We start from the raw sequence: 13,302 nt of genomic DNA, 5'->3' as shown, positions 1-13,302 counted from the left end.
AATATACCATGCTTCCCAACTACACTACTATTGTTGGCTTCATTCAAAAAGTCAAAATTTTCAATAGGTAATGTCTTGTCTTGTTGAACGACTTTCATGATGTGATGCTGGATAATGAGTGCGCTACGGTTATAAATAAAAACATGACAGTCATCACCCAATCATTCTCAATGTTGACTTACTCCGGTGCAGGTGTCGTCAATTCGATTATCAATAATCCCGTTCGAATTACATCTACCTGGTTATCAGTTTTGCGGACCTGGCACCAAATTTGGAAAGAGATTGGAACGCGGTGACACCGGTGTAAATCCTTTGGACGAATATTGTAAAGATCACGATATCGCGTACTCTCAAAGCGACTCATTAGAAGACCGTCATAAAGCAGATCAAGTGTTGGAAAATAGAGCTTGGGAACGCGTTAAATCGAAAGACGCTAGATTTGGTGAAAAACCTGCAGCTTGGCTCGTAACTACAACAATGAAAGTGAAACGTAAGCTCGGCATGGGGTTGTCATTTCGACGTAATATGCTTAAAAAAATTACTGAAAATTGGAAGCCACATTCTACCAATATTAAGAAATCTAGTGCTTCGGCTTTGCGAGCTGTTAAAATGGCATTGAGTCAAGCTGAAGGATGTAAAAACATACGGATACCTAGGATAATACCGTTCGAAGCAAAATCTGGAGGAATCCTTCCCCTCATACCTATATTCGCTGCCCTTTCAGCTTTGGGTTTGTTGGCAGGTGGAGCAGGCGCTATCGCAAAAACCGCAATAGATGCTAAAAATGACAAAAAGAAACTTGAAAAAGATCAACGTCACAATAAAGCTATGGAACATTTAGGTTCCGGTTTGTACCTACGCAAAACATAAGTCTGATCGTTTCAACAATTTTATTCTCGAAATCTGTATGGGTAACAAGAAAACGGTTTTCACTGTGTTGATCTATTCAAGATTCTTTAAGAGTTGTGTGATTTTCATCAATACAAGGAATCTCAAAAAATGAGTCTGATTGTTTCAACAATTTCTTTTTCGAAATCTGTTTAGATGACAAGAAAACTGTTATCACCAAGTTAATCTTCTCAAGAAACCATGGAAGTTGTGTGATTTTGATGGACGCACATCATTGGATATCATTTCTATATGGGGTATTGGAAAGTAAGTCTAATATTCTCAATTTTATTTTTCCCTAAATCTGTATTGTTGATGAGAAAAGGATTATCAATGCCTCAATCTACTCAAGACTCTATAAAAATATTAAACACCAAATAGTCTTAATAACTTCACGTTCAACCTATAGTGAATAGGTATTTCCAGCCACATATATTAGTCCGGATGCTAATAATTTTGTATCCCAACCACAGATTTTTATTTTCCTCTACGTCGGCATATGTGGCCAGATATCTGTGGATAACTTCACGTCAATAGCTCCTTCTTCACTCAGGAACACCTTTTCAGAACGTTTTTTGCCGAATTAATCAGTTCATTAGGAGTGAAGAGAAGCAAAACTTTGCATCACTGCCGCTTCCTATTCGTATCTAGAATTGGTAAGATCTTTCAACCTTTTCCAGAGGTAAAAGTCCATGCGCGTTAGGTCCGGTGATCTGGCCGGCCAACGGTTGGATCCTTGGTTGGCTATCCGATTTTTACCAAAATTTGCAGACAAAAAATTGGTGACAAATGCAGTGTTGTGAAGCGAAGCTACGTCTTGTTGAAAATATATTTTTCTGAGCTCCAGTAGTGGCAATTCATCAACAAGAGGTTCGATATTCTGCCTTAAAATTACTAAATACTTTTGAGATGTTAGACTGCCATTGTACCCACATAGCAATAGATATTCCAGGTATATTTCATGAATATACATTTAAGGATATTGTATTATGCTATGAATATGCCATGGATATATATATATCTTCTGGAGAATATTCCCTGGAAGTGCTCCTGGCGAACCTTTGATATATTTTAAGAATATTCCTTGGGAATAATCTTGGAATATCTTATAATATTCTTAGAATATCTAAGGTATATTCTATTAAGGATATTTCAGGAATAGAACCAGAGGAATATTCATAAAATATTCAGGATATTCTTAGTTTATTGTAAGAATATACAATAGAGAAACACCATAGAATATTCTTTAAATATATTTTATGAATATTCTAGGAATATTTGGAATATTCCAAGAATGTGACGAGTAACCGCTATTAGGCATGTATATATTGCATTTTGATACAAGATTCACACAAGTAATAAAACACATAATATTCATAAACAAATATATTTTAAAAACAATATACACTGAAATATTTGACGTTTCAACCAATATTAAAAATAAAAAATCTAATTCAAAATGTAATAAGTTGGATTTATTACATTTTTAGTTGAATTTTAGATACCAAAACACATGTGTTTTCGTATGAAAAGGGAACCTTATCATCTTTCAGAAATAACCTTAAGGCCAACAGAACCAAGCCATTTAAAGGAAAAGTCGTTAAAACTAACTGCTTGATGCTAAGAAATTCGATATTTTGTAACATTCAACCCCATAATTCATTTCATTATCTTTCGTTAAGGGTCGAAAATATGTCATCCAGTCTGTAAACCCCATTTAGAATAAAAGTCAGAAAACACTCAAACGTATAATAAATATCGCAATTTATCTTATGAGCTCAAAATTTAACGACATGATAAAATGAAGCCACCCAAGTGGCTAATCTACTTATGTTTTATTCGAGACAACAAAGAAAATATCAAAAATGACCCTTGCAGTGACATCTATATTTCAGTAGTACACTCACGACATTAGAAATGTCGGGAACTAGATGTGAATTCTTCAGGACTTATTCGCCGGACCATGAGGTGGCGAAAAGAGTACCAGTCTTAGAAACAATTTCAAGCTTTCTGATTGGTTAGAATTTTCTGAGATAACATTACTTACATCCCCTAAGATAGTAAGGTGGTGAGGTTTTTTTAAAAAGATTTAAGTCAGTCGTGCGCGGACCCCAAGGTCGTTTAGGGGCTCTTGCCCGGGGCAGTTCGCCCCTTTGGGGAGGTTGCTGGGAAAGCTATTGAAGGGACTGAGGTGCTAGGGATTTAAAGATACTGGATCGCGAGGGGATTTCAGTAGTGCGATGAATATTCCCGGTTTATTTGACTAGCTGATTTGAAGTAAAATGTCAGGAGCGTACGAAGTCAGAAATGGCCGGTTGAATGTCCTCCAGATTTTTGGGAAATACTCGAATAGAATGAAATACGGTTTCGAGAAGTGATCTCGATATTTGGGAGTTATTCGCGTTTTATTTGGCTAGCTGACTTGAGGTAAAAAGTCAGGAGCTTACGAACTCAGAAGTAGGTCGGTTGGACTTCCTACGAAATTCTGAGTGACTTCTGGAGGTACTGAAATACGAGGTAGTTCAGGTCACCGTTTTGCGAGGTGTTTTGGAATTGATAAATAATCGAGGTTTAGATGATTTAAGGTAAAGTCAAGTGGTGCGCGGAGATTTGGTGAATCCAGTTGAATTTCCTACGGTAGCTGGAAATTCTAGAGGAAATTTTGAGTGAATTGAAATATTGAGATATTTCAAGTCACTGTTTAGAGAAGTGAAACTAATTGGGTTTTGGTAGTATTCGCGGGTTTATTCAATTTAATGATTTAGAGATTTTTTCGAGTTTCTGTTAAGAGTTTTTGGGGAAATAGTGGCTTTCGTTGGAGTTTTCAGGGGAGTCCGTCTACGACAATTTTGGTGAGCGTATTTTAAACAATTCTGATATATAGTGTAGATGTTATTGCATGCTTATGTGGACTATATTTTCGACTTGGCACCTAGAGTATTAATGAACATTTACCATAATAATATAGCTACGAATCGGGTTCCCTTTTCATTTTATTAGATTATTATAGGTCATAGTAATTTCCTACGTTATACAGAGAGGAGCGATTAAGTGGGTCTCTTGATAACTTCTCAGAGTTGTATTTTAGTTGATTTTATAGCATAGCTAGTAGAATTCAGGCAAGGCATATCTATGCCCTGAGTGAACTTACCTCAATTTTCAAAGGAATACTCCTGTCAGTTTGTTTTAGTAGTTTACCCATAGTTTGTTCATGGTTATAATTATTTATTTCTTTTTCTTCTATATAGTGTAAATAACGTTCAGTATTAGTTTTGTTCATTTAATTTTTTTCTATTGTTAATCCGATTATTCTGCCAACTTTACTCATTAATAAAGTTGGTTTGTGAAAACTTTGCTAATATTATTTCATTTCCTCAAACCCCTAAAAGACCACGCATTTAAGCCGTGGCCGAATCCAGTCTCTGAGGATATAATTGGTGGCATAACCAAGCCATTTCTCCACGAAGATTAGAAGGTAGGAAAAAGTCAACTGTTGACCAAGTTGCCTACTAATTCTCAATCCGTGTGATCAGGACGGATTTCAAACTTTTTCTGATCTGGTGGCAGCAACTCTCACGCTACCAAACTAAATTAAGAAAATAAATACCTTTGGCTGAACGATCCCATATACAGGGGGGTGAATTTTTCTGGTGCGAGTAAATACTGAGATGATTATTATATATTCATAGTAGTACTTATATAGGGATCGCCAATTCAGACCCGACGGTCATTTATTACAAAAATATTTATTCACTGAATAAAATATTCCTGAATACTGTCATATTACAAATATTAGAAATGTATTCAAATTAGGATGTTCCTACTCTCAAACAAATGTATACTAAAAAATATACTAAAATAACAACTCTGTGACTTCATCAGCACTAATTAAAAAATAATAAATATATCATTTCATTGAAAAAGAAAAAGTGTATTACATCAAGAAATAGGTTAGGTTAGGTTTCTCACTTCGAAAAATAAACCCACAAATGAAGTTTTTAAAATGAGTGGTATGATGGGTTCTTCAATGAATTTCACTTACTTAAAGTTATTCAAACTTTGCTCACCAGAATAGTTTTCCTTATATTTGTCCAACAATGCATCAGCCAGTGTTTCAATAGTAATACCTGGAACAAAATGTACATTAACGTTCATTATCACTATTTGAAAGTGGCACAATGAAACTGGAATAAAAATCAAATAGATATTTTTCGCATAGGTTACTCATGAACATTTACAATATTTTATGACTTGGAGAGCAACTTGCATTGTTTTGTTGAAAAGTACTCATTACGTTTTCAGTTCCTTGGCGCACCTGCCTATACCAGGTACCACTCTGTTTCCTTTTGGGCAAATTGATACTATCTTGAAAACGAGTGATAAAAATTATGAAAACAAATGATACAAAAGAATGTGTCATTCACTTACTTTTGTCTATTGAAGATACACAGCTGAAATCACTCTAGTTCAAACATGTACTTAGTCAAACCAACAAATCCCACACATCAACTCTCCTCGAACCTAAAATGAGGTATAGTAGGTTAATCACCATGACTTTTACTATCGATACTATTGCATTTTACTTACTTTTCTTGAAGACTGAATAGATGCAACTCTCCTGTTTGAAGATCCAAAATCAAACTATTCGCTGTAATGAAAATTGGACAACCCCAAATTATAAATGGTACACTGAACGTGACAGAATTATACTTTGATAACACCAACACATCATGCATTACACACGCGAACCTGCCACGTCAACCGCCATGTTGAATCAAATGTCGAATTTAACGCAAACGCAAATGTACCATGCATTAAGGGACAGTCGTTTTCACAGAGCTTATTCGACTGTCGCGCGCTACACTTCAAATGACCAATGAGAAACGTTTACTCCAATTATTCACTTCCCCATTTCTCTGTTTCCAGGATTTTTCGCTTTGTAATTAAATAATTTCAAATACAAAAAGACAAATAGGATGAGAATTAACCAATTTATTGATGCAATTGGTTCATTTATTGGCCCATTCAAATTTTTTTGTCGTTTCCAACAGTTGCTGTTGGAGCAATTCATCCAAAATCTTTGCGTTGAGTTCAAAAACTGGTTAACACTATCAGGGTTATATACATTAGGTTATGCATTCGATTAAGATCTTCAAATATTTTTGTTTTTAATAATATTGAATTATTTGAATACGTTATTATAAGATAATTCAAAATTCCATTGTATAGAATATTCCAAAATATACCGTGGGGATATATTCTAAGAATATACCATATGGTATATTCGATCGACAATATTCTTAGAATATTCAAGGGAGAATAATCCATTTATAGACATTCTATGCACATTCTTTCGGGAATAATCCTGCCATATTCATTCAAGCATATTCTATGAATATTCTAAAGGCATGTATATATTCCAAGAATATTCTATGAATATTTGGAATATATACGTTCGTTTTATGATATACAGGGAATATTCCATGAATATCTAGTGCTGTGTGGGAATGAACGGGCCGATGATTCTACCCCTAAAAACACCTGCCCACACACTAAATCAAAATTTTCCTGGTCTTCTGTGCTTCACAATAGAATGAGGATTTTGTTGTGCCCATTTCAATATGGTTTTGGATCTCCAAGTGGTGGTGAAGCCGTATCCCACGCTGCTCGAAGATATATTAATGAACACGAGTCGAAGGACGGAAAAGTTTTCTTAAATTGAATTTTAAGAATGCTTTCAATATGTTGAATCGAGACTTCATTTTGAAATCGGTTCAAAATAGTGTTCCAGAGTTATATCTTTTTGTATTTCAATGATACTACTAGCCTTCTATACTGATATTTGACACACAATATCATCAAGGAGATCAATTAGACCAGGGGTCTCCTACGGCCCGTGGGCCAAATCCTGCCCGCCAGTGTCATCAATCCGGCAAGCGACAGCCAATGATTACCTAATTGTTGTTACTATTGCTGTGATAAGTTGAAGAAGAAAACACAGAATGATAATTACTCGGTTTTATTTACTTGCAAGGTAAAACTTAACGACAGAAATGATGACAAAGAAAACTTAACTCAAGTATCTAAGTTTAAGCATATTAATAACTAACAAATAATTGAAATGAATCACAGTAAAACAAAAACACTAATGAGATTTATGTATTTGCGTCTGTTACTAAAGAAACAACAGCAACGTAAAGGGCGAGGTCTTTACTTGAAAAAGCAAAAAAACGAGAATGTGCTGTATTCAACTTGGATTTTCAATTGAATAAAGGCACTCATTGGGTAGCTTACATTAAAAAACGGCAATGCTGTACAATAGTTTGATAGTTTCGGTAATCTCAAACCTCCAATGGAATTGGTAAGATATTTTGGAGGGGGTATAACGATTACATATAACAATGATCAGTATCAAAATTTCGACCAGAGTAATTGCGGACATCTATGCCTACAGTTTCTGCTCCATAATGTCTGCAAAAATGGTTGGAGATGAATTTTTGCGAGATTTAACCGATGCTGAATTGAAAACTTTATCGATCGACTATTTGATGGAGAATGCTAAACCTTGGGAATTATTGGATGTTTGGCATAGATTACCAAAGGACTACCAACATCGATTTGATTTTGCAGATTCGTTTACCATGTTTCATCCATTACTGACATGAGGTACTGCCACCTACATCAGCTGCGTCATCGCTACAAAAAGCAATTTATTATGGTCCTATGAGTTCACAAATAAGGAGATATCATACTGACATTATATCTGTCATGTCTATGATATTAACGCTAACGAGTCGTTCTTCGACGCTCTCTACTTTGGCTTTGCTCAGTTTCCATTCGTACAACAGTATACCCAACATTGAAGAAGGTACGAAATTCTACTACTATGAAAACGCTGACAAAACTAAAAAAAAAGCATCGATATCCCTGTTGGATCTTACGAAATTGGTGACATTGAAGAATTGATAAACAAATACATCACGCCTAAAACGTTCAAGGAAAACCCTGAGGATTTTTTCTATCTAAAACCGAATAATAATACGCTGAAAAGTGAAATATTCTGTCTGAAGCATTCGATTGATTTCCGACCTGCAAATAGCTTGGCTCACATACTGGGGTTTTCATCTACTCTTCTCAAACCAAACGAACATTACGAATCCGATCTACCTGTGGATATCATTAAAGTACGCACTATACACATAGATATCAACATTACGTTTGGAGCCTTCTACAACGACACACCGACTCATACGATATACAAATTTGCTGTTGGTGTTGATCCTGGGTATGTAATTGACAAAACACCTAATCACCCCATTTACCTACCTATTGCACATAGAGACGAAATAAACAATATTACTCTGCAAGTGCTCGACCAACATTCTAAGCTCATCGATTTCCGAAACGAAGAAATAATAATTCGTTTGGAATTGAAGCGGAAGTATGGTGCTGACTATCTATAAAAATAATTCACCTCCATACCCCAAGTCAGTCTTCACCAAGACCTTCACTAGTCGACAACTATTGACAACGGAAAATAAATTGTTTCTGGAATCTCTTGGTTATCATGTTGTCCAATCAAATCGATGAGTCTGGCGGACCTACTATCCATATCCATATGATGTTGTTTTCAATAACGATGTTATTGAAAACAACATCAATCAATCTGATGCCTACGATGCTTTGTACGATAGTCTGCTGTTCATTAGTGGAAAAGTTGAGAAGACCAAAGGGGACGGTAAGGTGTCATTCGTAAACAATGCTGGCGCTTTCATGTTTCAATCTGCTAGTTATGAGCAGAGTGGTAAAGAATTGGAAGCAGTTCGTGAACTTGGAATTGTTAGTTAGAGGCTTTCTCATCTACACCGATGAAGATATCAAACACTTGGCCACCTCCGGTTGGACTTTTCCCAACAATACAGGCGTCATCAACACAACTCATCTAACATTCAACATACTCATACCCATCAAGCATTTTTTGAATATCTTCAACGATTATCAGTGTGTTTCCTACGGTAAACATACCATTCGATTAGTACGAGCTGGAGATGATAGCAACTGTTTCAAAATAGAAGAGACTCCTGCTGCACTTACGCCGAAAACGGAAGTTGAATTGGAAATTGAAAATATCGAACTGAAAGTTAAACGAATCTTTCCGCATGAACAAATTAAATTGCAAATTTTGAAAGTTATCTAAGCAGACACTCCTATTCTCATACCGTTAAGAAAATGGGAACTTCATATGCTGCCTGCTCTCACACAAGGTGCAAAAAATGAAATATGGGCCGTCAAGACTTCTTCGTTCCTCGAAAGCCCTCGCTATATGATTGTATGTTTCCAAAAAAATCGTGACTACACTAAAATCAACAATGATCCAACAATATTCAATCATTTGAATATCACCAATATAACGCTCACTCTAAACGGTGAGAATTACCCTAAGGAAAATATGCATTTGAATTTTGCAAAGGGGAATTTTTCGCAAACTTATTTCAACTACTCACAATTTGGTCTCAGCTACAAAATGACCAATCAACATAATCCTCTTCTCACTTTCACCGTCTTCACGGACAAAGTTCTTATTATCATCGATTGTTCCAGAAGGGATGAGAGCATCAAAAGTTCCAGTGTTAATGTTAAACTTGAAATCGAAGCATCCGAGGGATTTTCTCAAAATACTAGAGCCTATTGCATAATTTCGCATGACACTGTCATAAAACACCTCCCACTCAGCGAAATTATTAAAAAATGGAACTGAACATGTGATTTTGCTTGGGTATCAATCGAAGAGTCAACATGAGAATAGCTGTTGTAGATATTCATTCATATTTTATACAAATGGCTTTGTGATATATTACCAAAATGAAAATGTATAATATATATCTATTCAAAATCATTTCTTCTTTTTCATCTAACCCCACCGCCTTATGATACACTCAACAAAAATAGGAAACGTATGCAAAACGGTCGAAAACGCACGAAAAACGATCGAAAGCGCCCGAGAAACGATCGAAAACGCACGAAAAAAGAACGAAAACGCACGGAAAACGGTTGAAACTTATGCAAAACAACGAATTTTGAAATGTCATTGTCGAATACTTCGCTCCCCCATTGCCCTCACGTTGAGTCCACAACGCTCAACCCCTCGACACTTTTGGATCTCCTGATGATGCTAACTTGGTTAATAAAGATACGAGACTTAGTGCCCTTCTGGCATGTTGGAACGCTAGACTTCTGTTGAACCGACATGTTTTTTTCTTTCAAATGATGTATTTTGACGCACCTTGTACACTTCGACGTCATTTTTTTCTTTTAATGATGTATTTTGTGACACCCCGTACAGTCGTATTCCTAACCTTTCATTTTCAAACCGGCAACACTACATTGCCCAATAAACAACGACATATCTTATAACCGACAACACCTGCTTGCGAAAGGAACGTAAAACCTCGATACCATCTCCATCTCACTTTGCCTCGATTAAGTCACACGCGTCTCTCGCTCTTACACACACATACACATCTTTACATGAAATATTAATTATTTCCCAAATCTAAGTATCCGGCAACGCTACATTGCCCCATACACAACGATTTATTTGTACAACCGACAAAACCTGCTTGCGCTAGCAACCGGTAAAACCTCGATACCATCTCCATCTCTCTTTGCATCGATTACGTCACACGCGTCTCTCGCTCTTACACATACATACACATCTTTACATGAAATATTAATTATTTCCCAAATCTAAGTATATTTTCTATCTTCAACATGATAATGATAATTACAGTCTACGGAAATGAAAAAATGCTGTCAAGTATAATGAATGAGTCAATTTCGGTCCCGACAAAACTAACGCTATAAATACCCAACATTCGCAGTTACTTTCAATATCTTACGTTGGTGTAGAGGCTAAGGACAATGTCTACCGCGCGGACGATCCAGGTTTGAATCTCATAACTATAAACTTTTTTCAATTAGAATCACGTAACTGGAACATGACAAGAGGGCCAAGGGGTGATGTGAAGTACTAAGGGAGCCGAGTTCCATGCTTGAATCGCTACGATACTCGTTCCATCCTGCGTCGATTACGTCACAGGTTTCTCTCTTCCACTCACTAAAGTTTCTCTCTGAAATACTTTACCAGCGACACACGACCTTGAAGTGTACCCGAACATACATACATAAAACATACATAAAAAGAAACGTAAATATTATGTGGCAGTATTTCCTTGCCTAGAAATCAAAGAAAATCATCCAATTCAAGTAACATCCGATATAAATGTGATATTCCAAAATAATAGTGGAAAAGGTTACATACTGTATGACAATAAATCATACGTGGAATTTTTTGAAACACCTGGTGTAATAACAACCAGAGGACGGATTTTCGATATATTTCCGGGAATTCCAGGAGATATCACAGGTGCTTTCCGATACATTGATGGACACATGTATTTTAAAAAAAATACACGTACTATAAATACAATACAAGAACTTCTGAAGAAAATTACATTCATTTATCAATAATATTTTACTTAATGTAATCAAGCTCAATGTTTTTTTCCTTTTTACAATTAAATTAGTTTTATTTTCACGTAACCATTATTGAATAATATGGAAGACACCTCGATAATAATCACAAAATTTATGGCATCCAGCAAAGCGATACGATCAGACAGTACTCCCATATTTACATCTTGTTGAAACAGCTCCACGTTTGTTGTATCCTTAGAAATGGAAACTTGTTTGGTATCACTTTCGATGTACTGTGTGACGTATATGTAGTCCCCGCAACGTGTTGTAATTGGATCATATTCATCTACATACCCATCGATTTGTGAATCAAAAAAATTTTCCTTTACTCGTTGCAGAATATCAATGAGACTTGCCCATTCATAAGTTGTGAAATTGATGGAACGAATGGAGAATTGTTGCTTCAATATGATGCATGAGCTAAAGTCTCTGGATGGACTTAGACCACATCGAATTTCATAAGATGACATGGGGAATGTCATCAATAGCAATTGGTTTTCGTTTCGAGCAGCCATTTCGTACTGCCTCAACGCTCTGTCAATTGCACCCAGAGTTTCGTTATAATCTTCACCATCAGTATCACATATTACTTCGACTTCACTACTATAACCACTATCGAGAGATATTTTTCAAACTGAATATCCTTCTGTATTTGCATGTGCTCTTATACTTCCAGATCACGTGGTTGAATTCAGATATTGTGTTTGTTGAACACCATATCTTCACAAAAGGCCCTCCAAATACAATGTCAGTGTGCTTGTTTTCCATAAGATTCTATACAAAATCAACATTTTCGATCCAACTGTTGTGTTTGTTATCCAAAGCCAGCCATTTAACGTACATTTTTTTGTCTTTTTTCCTCAACACTTTTTCCACGAGATATATATCAGAATTTGCAGTTTTTTGCAATTCTTCCCCATAGAAAGAACCCTTGATAGGTGCACCCTGCATATCTTCTAGCATAAAGGTGATAATTTTGAATAATTCTGTAGTCCAATTGGGCGTATAGCCTTTTTCAAAAACGTGTTTCGTCTTACTGATTCGTACAACATCACCGACTTTGAATTTTCTCGGTCCAGCTATCTTCAAATGGGTGTATGTTGATTTGAGAATTTGTTTTTCGTTGGCTTTGTTGATTTTCTATGTCCGTCTTTGAGTGCCTCGTATCATTGTAGAATTTTGTGATTTCAGGCAAGACATTCAACCATTTGCAGGTGCCATTCAAACTGAAATATTCGAAAAGTCTTTCTTTTACCGTTCTTATGACACGTTCAGCCATGGGCCTTCATGATGCTGTATGTATTGTAGTGAGTTATTCCATGTTTTTTCATTAAAGTTTGAAACTTATTGTTGTAAAACTCGGTCCCTTGATCGCTATGTAAATTTTTTGGGCATCGTTTCGTATGTTCCAAAAAATCCGAAAATGTTTTGGTGATTTCTTCTCCCGTTTTCGATTTCAACGGCCGTGTCCACACGAATTTCGAAAAATAATCTATGATGACGAGAATGAGTTTGAAATTTAGATTGTGGTGAGCGTAAGATCTCATCTCAGCCAAATCCATCTGCCATAAATCATCCAGTCCTTTGATGATGGTACGACGTCGAGGAAAATTTTTTCTAACTGGTTTATGCAGTTCACGGACAAGTTGAATCTTGTCTTTGGAAGCCATAACCGTGCATGATGTTGTGAAAACATTCAATTTATCACATTGGAGGAAGGTTCTGAAGATTTTTTGTTGATTACAAGCTCCAAATTTTTAACATTCACACTGCATGTAGCATAGGGAAGAATCCTGTGCTATTTATCACCAGATGGTACTAGTTGACCGTCTGCGAAATAATTAGTCGCAATCTATCATTGGCGACTGATAAGGTTTT

The 13,302-nt window shown here is 36.0% G+C and overlaps 1 long non-coding RNA gene across 1 annotated transcript; it reads right to left on the bottom strand.

Moving 5' to 3' along the window:
* Nucleotides 1–4,643: 4,643 nt before the first annotated feature.
* On the bottom strand, nucleotides 4,644–6,391 carry LOC141480387 (uncharacterized). The gene is made up of 3 exons (XR_012464306.1): nucleotides 5,476–6,391; nucleotides 5,317–5,409; nucleotides 4,644–5,015 (listed from the first exon to the last, which is right to left on the bottom strand). It is a non-coding gene; the product is annotated as an uncharacterized lncRNA (long non-coding RNA).
* Nucleotides 6,392–13,302: the final 6,911 nt, after the last annotated feature.

The sequence above is a fragment of the Leptinotarsa decemlineata genome, unplaced genomic scaffold (genome assembly GCF_025532065.1).
Source record: "Leptinotarsa decemlineata unplaced genomic scaffold, Ldec_3_MD MMD2_P_RNA_scaffold_8, whole genome shotgun sequence".
Taxonomy (NCBI): Eukaryota; Metazoa; Arthropoda; class Insecta; order Coleoptera; family Chrysomelidae; genus Leptinotarsa; species Leptinotarsa decemlineata.
Note: the sequence above shows the minus strand (reverse complement) of the source record. Positions and strands in the feature narration are given on the sequence as shown.